The sequence below is a fragment of the Euprymna scolopes genome, chromosome 45 (genome assembly GCF_053919585.1).
Source record: "Euprymna scolopes isolate OS-2025 chromosome 45, ASM5391958v1, whole genome shotgun sequence".
Taxonomy (NCBI): Eukaryota; Metazoa; Mollusca; class Cephalopoda; order Sepiida; family Sepiolidae; genus Euprymna; species Euprymna scolopes.
The window spans coordinates 42,922,104-42,928,103 of NC_136526.1; the positions used below are offsets into that span (position 1 = coordinate 42,922,104).

A 6,000-nucleotide genomic window follows, 5' to 3' on the forward strand; every position below is an offset into this window, starting at 1 on the left:
CCGTTTTATCAAAGAACCAACTTGTTGGATTGTGTATTATTATTATTATTGTTATTGTTGTTGTTGTTGTGTGTTATTGACTAACACAGTTCTTTTGATTATTCTACACAACTGATATGCCATGCTCTTCTGATCAAACTTCTAAAATACACTTGTGATGTTAGGCTAAGAAGGTTAACTTTGGTCAAAATTAGAATGTTCCTTTTTTTAATTGGATTTTTTCGATAATCGATTTTTGATACTTATTAGGAGCTGTCTGATATAAAAGCTATCTAAGAACATTTCCAAACGCAATATATTTGTATGAAAAAAAAAAAAAAAAAAAAAAAAAAAAAAATCGGTCTAGCCATTTTGGAGCCCATAGGGAATACACGCGCACACAAAGTGTCTTTTACATAATAGAGATTATATATCAAAAGCACTTTTCTTTTTTAAAACAAACGACTTAACCTTTAACCAGTTGCATGAAAAATATTGCCAAAATTAGAACCCAAACTGACCAATTTTTATGATTTCAGATTCAAATAACCAGCTACAGCAGGAATTGGAATACACCCTACTAAAGCCTGATTTTCACAGCTGGTGAATTTCAAAAATGCAATCTGGACGTGAGGACACTTTAGAAGACACAATATGCAATAAAATTCTGTTTTAAATTTGGAAAAAAATGCCACCAAAACATATGGAATGCTTCAAATTGCTTTTGGGATCATCTTACATGAATTAAGCATCAGTTTTGGAGTGGCATAAGAGATTTAAAGAAGGTAGTGAGAGGTGTAGTTGGTTGGTTGGTTGTTTTACGGCATATCAACCCTTTTCGGGTTATTTAATGCCGAATCCAAAGATTTTGAAGAAAAATTTTTTTAATAGGATATATTTCTTGTTTTCAAGTCAGTTTCTTTTTAGCCCATAGTTGGGACCCTAACAGGTACTACCACTCCGGGTCAGAGTGGACCTGGGAGCAATGGTAATTAAAGGATGGCTCCACACTCCCCAAAGCCTGCAAGCTGGGGCCTCACCACTGGATATAGTTTAAGGTCATATCCAGGACCACGTGAGAGGTGTGAGAGGAATAAGGAAGTCAGAACACCAGAGTTGATTGGCCAAATAAAGAATTTCTAGGATAAGGACCGTCGTGTGTCTTTAGAAACAATAAGTGCACAATTTGACGACAGTGTGGGAACGGTACACACAATTATTAATGAGGAACTGAAGATGCGGAAGATTTGCAAAGTTTATCCCAGAGAAGATCAGAAAGAAAGGCATTGTCATGACAGCAGGGAAATGGTTGAGCTGATCGATTCAGATTCTGCAGTTCTTGATGCTCTGGTATACTACGAGGAAAGCTGGATCTATTGCTATGACCCAGAGATTGAGTTCCCAGTGGAAGCATGCCGAGTCTCCCAGATTCCAGAAGACCAGACAGAGCAAATCCACCCAGAAACTTATGATCCATTTTTTTGACAGCACGGCTAAGATCTACATGAACTAGGTTCTCCCTGGACAGACAGTCAACAAGGAATACTATGTTGAAGTTTTAAGGGAATTCACAGCACTCTTCAAATCGGGTCAGTGGCATTTCCACCAGGACAATGCACCAGTTCACAACTCCATCCTTGTCACAAAATATTTGAACAAGATGGGCATCAAAACAGTTCCTCACCCTCCCTATAGTCCAGACCTTGTTCCCCATGACTTTTGGTTATTCCCTAAGCTCAAGGAAAGCAGAGGCTGTCAATATGAGACAATCAAGATGAAAGAGGCTGTGATAAGGGTCAATGACACGCTCACACGAGAACTTCCATGAGGTCTTCCAGAAGTTATTGGAATGGTGCAACAAGTGCATTGCAGCCGGAGGAGATTACTTTGACGGGACTGGAGTTTCATGTGTGTTCTATCAATAGAAGTGCCCATAAGAAAAAAGTTTGGAAACTTATTTAAGGCACCTCATAGCTCTCCAACCTTATTCGTTACCCTTTGAGCCACGTCCACATGCATACAAAAAGTTAAAATAAGGTATATTTGCACATGCGTAGACATGCACTTTAAGTCAACTTATGCTTTCCAAATTTTTATGTTTTCAACGTTCACTCTTAAGTAGCTATTTTTACCGGCAAAAAATTAAATCGATTTGTTCCACAAGTCCAAATTCCCTATATATCAAGTTTCAAGTCTGTAAGACCAAAAAAAAAAAAAAAAAAAAAAATTGACAGAAGAGCCACACACATTTGTGTGTGTGTATATATATATATATATATATTTCTGTAGAAATATATTTTCTTATAATATATACTAATCCTTATTTAAGAAGCTCAGTGTAATTACAGAGCAATATAGTGTATAAATGACAAAAAACTATATTCCAAAATTCATGATGTTGACCATCTTATAATTTATTCCTTTAATTCAGTTGACATTTACAATTCTTTATTTCCTTTTGACGGATTGATTGTTGCTATTTCTTCTGATGAGTTAAGGGCATAATAGATTCACTGATTGATTTTGTGCCATGAAACAGATACTGTCAAGAATTGTATAACTCAACTGAATTAAAGGAATTATAAGATGGTCAACATGATGAATTTTTGAATATAGTTTTTTGCCATGTATTCACTATATATATATATATATGGGTCTGCTTGTGCCTCTCTACCCCCATACCCATATCTAGCAACATAAACTGTTACCTACGCCAGCTAAGTTACCAACTATCACAAAGCTTAAACCTTCTTACTGACTATACCTTCTTTTTCTACCTCCCTTTTCATAACGCTGAAGAGACGGAAGGATCGGTCGAAAAGTCTGTTCATTTATAAGAAACAATTTTTTTTATTATTTTATATTGCTGCACTGCTGCAGTGCACGTCACCATATAAGAAATAAACAGAAAATATAAACGTATATGCTTTTTGTATATATATATATATATATATATATATATATATATATATATATATAGTGCTTAATATCGAGGATGGAGCCTGTAGATGCCGCCTAGAGTATTGTTATGTTAATTGTATGCTTTTTAGCAACAAGATTCGGGTAGACTCGAGTTAAACCTAGAATTTATGTCTCTTAACTTGGCGTATTTATAAAACTAATTTCGAAACGTCAACTTAATGTAAGAATAATAAAATTTGCTTCCGTTTTCTCACGTAAACGTGTTTTTTTTTTTTTGTTTTTGTTTTATCATTTGAAAGTTTTCTTCCTCATACCCTCCCTATCCCTTTTAGATTACATCACATGTAAAAATAATTTTACAAAAATTACGTTTCATTTCGACAAATGGAGAGGTGGTGGTGGGTGGTGGTGGTGGGTGGGTACTGACAAGAAGCACCCCGACCCTCGTTTCTTTGAATCTTAAAAATAGGAGTTGACAAAAAAAAAAAAAAAAAAAAGTCCACGTCAGCCTACTTAATATGATGCAACAGTTTAATTATTATTACAATTGAAAGGAAACCCTGTCTACGCACTATTTCGATGATTGATGATATTGAAGGTGTATCTCAATGGACAGTCTCAGTTTGTTAATGGCTATAGTAGTAGTAGTAGTAGTAGTAGTAGTAGTAGTAGTAGATGAAGAATTCCTTACCAAGTTGAATGGGGGTCAGTCAGGTCTGTATGTGTGTTCAATGCTAGTAGCAGCAGAAGTGTGGAAGCTGAGTACAATCTCTACTTTTTGTAAACGGATTCTGTAGTCACACTAGAGATCCCCCCCCCCCCCCCCCCGCATGCTAACAACCTCCAACCCCTGCACACACACACACACACGAACTAAAAGTATAATCTGGCCAAGAACAAGCAGGGATAGAAGTTTCAGTAATGCTTCAGAGAAATCCAGATTTTTTTTTTTTCCTTTTAACAGCACCAACTTACTAGAAGTGTTGCCGGAAATAATTTTTTTTTCATAGAAACGTTTTAACCCTTCTTTCCTTTTCTCTCCAGAATGCCTGCGATATTTCTATCTTTTGATGGTGGACACAACACAGAAACAGTTTCTTTCTTTCTTTTTTTTTTTTTTTTTTTTTTTGTCCGTTCACTTTTATTACCCCCCACCCCCGTTCTTGTACTTATATAAAAAATCACATATCAACTTACAAGTCCTTTCAACCTAAGGCTACTATGATAGGATGGCCATCTCTATAATAAGCCAGGCAATAGTGCAACTGCGTAAAATAGCGCGGACGCGCGTATGCAAATGTATGTGAAATGACGTCACCGGTAGGGAAAAATAAAGACTTAAAAAGAAGATCACGTTAGAAACGGGAATAACGTTCGAGAAGACGATCACGTTAGAGACAGACGTGAATGTTGTAACAATGAAGAAAGAAATGTCTTTTTACAAAAAAAAAAAAATAATAATAATAAATAAAAAGAAGCGAGTTGAAGTTATTTCCTATTTTTCGTCTCCTTTGCGACTGAGAATACAATGTGTCGATTCCTGAACTACGTTACAACTGGAATCTTATTTTTATGTTTCTACGTGTTTTAAGAAGTACAATGAGCTAATTGTGTAATGATGTCCGGAAAACCAACATGTTTACACCCGGGACCCACACGTTGCCGACTCAATTTGAATTTTCACTTTTCGGTCGATGTAACCTCTGACTTTTCTTCAAATGTATCTTGTCAAACTCGAGAAACATACCAGAGTTTGACAAGATACACCTGAAAAAGGTCGGAGCTTACATCAACCGAAACATTGTGAAAATGACACAGTAGTCTGAAGAAACAAAATATGAATAAGCAGATTTAGGTTTTGATCTGGAAAAGGTATAAAATCAGGTTTTTAGATATTTTTTTTTATGTAAAACATAAATATATAAGAATAAAAACTAGTATAATTGCTTCTATAATAATTTATTAGTAGTAGTTCCGTTGGGTTTGCTTGACTGTTGTTACAAACAGCCACCTCGACATCAAGTATTGTTTTAGTATTCTGTTAGTAGTATAGAGTAGATATTTGATTGTCATGTTCTAACTGAACGAGAATCAACCAAAACCCAGTATTAAAAATCAGAGAGAGAAGAGAAGAGAGAAAGAGAGAGAAGAAGAGAGAGAAAGAGAGAGAAGAAGAGAGAGGAAGAGAGAGAAAGAGAGAGAAGAAGAGAGAGAAAGAGAGAAGAAAGAGAGAAAGAGAGAAGAAGAGAAGAGAGAGAAGAGAGAGAAGAGAGAGAAGAAGAGAAGAGAGAGAGAAGGAAGAGATAGAGAATCAACCAAAACCCAGTATTAAAATCAGAGAGAGAGAGGGTGAAGAGAGAGAGAGAGAGAGAGTGAAGAGAGAGAGAGAGAGAGAAGTGAAGAGAGAGAGAGAGAGAGAGAGGTGAGAGAGAGAGAGAGAGAGAGAGAGAGAGAGAGAGAGAGAGAGAGAGAGAGAGTGAAGAGAGAGAGGTGAAGAGAGAGAGGTGAAGAGAGAGAGGTGAAGAGAGAGAGGTGAAGAGAGGTGAAGAGAGAGAGGTGAAGAGAGAGAGGTGAAGAGAGAGAGGTGAAGAGAGAGAGAGAGAGAGGTGAAGAGGAGAGAGTGAGAGAGAGAGAGGTGAGAGAGAGAGAGAGAGAGGTGAAGAGAGAGAGAGAGAGAGAGAGAGAGAGAAGAGAGAAGAGAGAGAGGTGAGAAAGAGAGAGAGAGAGGTGAGAAAGAGAGAGAGAGAGAGAGAGAGAGAGAGGTGAAGAGAGAGAGGGAGAAGGAAGAGAGAGAGAGGAGAGAGGTGAAGAGAGAGAGAGAGAGGAGAGAGAGAGAGAGGAGAGAGAGAGGTGAAGAGAAGAGAGAGAGAGGTGGAAGAGAGAGAGAGAGAGAGAGGAAGAAGAGAGAAGAGAGAGAGGGAGAGGTGAAGGGAGAGAGGAGAGAGAGGGGGAGAGGAGGTGAGAGGGAGGTGAAGAGAGAGGAGAGGAGAAGGGAGAAGACGAGAGAGGAGGAGGTTAGAGTAGAGAGAGAGAGGAGAGGAGAGAAGAGAGGTGAAGAGAGAGAGAGAGAGGTGAAGAGAGGAGAGAGAGAGAGAGAAG

At 37.6% G+C, this 6,000-nt stretch overlaps 1 protein-coding gene across 4 annotated transcripts in view; it reads right to left on the reverse strand.

The window, feature by feature from the left end:
• LOC145269506 (uncharacterized) overlaps positions 1 to 6,000 on the reverse strand; it is a 273,423-nt gene that overhangs the window by 63,307 nt on the left and 204,116 nt on the right. The window contains exon 1 of one of the 4 annotated variants that reach the window (XM_080125245.1): positions 3,593 to 3,702. The exons of the other annotated variants lie outside the window; for them this stretch is intronic. The gene's annotated coding sequence lies outside the window, so the exon portion shown is untranslated. Of the gene's footprint in view, positions 1 to 3,592; positions 3,703 to 6,000 lie in introns of those variants that run through there. 4 annotated transcript variants of the gene reach the window in all.